Genomic DNA, 697 nt, shown 5'->3' on the forward strand with positions numbered 1-697 from the left:
ACATTGGAGAACTCTATTATAATCTTGGAGTAGGAGAAGCCTTTCTAATTATGACTCAAAATTAAGAAGCCATAAAGGGAAGAAAATTCCTTCATGGAATGAAAACCAGAAGCAAAGTGAAAAACAATTAACTAGGGTAGAGGAGTGGTTCGGCCATTTAAGACAATAAGGTAATCTTCCTATTATATAAGAGCTCCTAGATATTAATAAGTAAAAAAGCTGTTAACATATAGAATAACACAGAATGATAGGCAAAGGATATACATATCCAATTCGAAAGAAAAAAAAACCTATAAATGTCTCAAAATTTTTATACGTGTGATTATGTTTTTATTTATTACTTATTTTTATTTTATTTTATTACTTTATTTATTTTAGCCTACAGCACCCAGTATTCTCAGGTGGAATCCCATCCAAGTACTAACCAGGCCCGACCCTGCTTAGCTTCCGAGATCAGATGAGATTGGGCATGTTCAAGGTGGTATGGCTGCAGACTATTACAAATTTTAAAGAATTTTCTGTAATTCTATAAGAAAATTCTGTATTTTTTTTCCTTCACCTTTTTCACCTAGCCCCTCAATCCCTCTCCCATCTGGCAGCCATCAGTTTGGTCTTTGTATTTATAAGTCTGCTTTTGTTTTATTTGTTCATTTATTTTGTTCTTTAGATTCCACATGTAAGTGAGATCATATGGTGT

General features: G+C 32.9%; 1 pseudogene; it reads right to left on the reverse strand.

Annotated features, from left to right (window-relative positions):
- Positions 1-376: 376 nt before the first annotated feature.
- Positions 377-495, reverse strand: LOC112480996 (annotated as a pseudogene).
- Positions 496-697: the final 202 nt, after the last annotated feature.

The sequence above is a fragment of the Pteropus alecto genome, unplaced genomic scaffold (assembly GCF_000325575.1).
Source record: "Pteropus alecto unplaced genomic scaffold, ASM32557v1 scaffold20, whole genome shotgun sequence".
Lineage (NCBI taxonomy): Eukaryota > Metazoa > Chordata > Mammalia > Chiroptera > Pteropodidae > Pteropus > Pteropus alecto.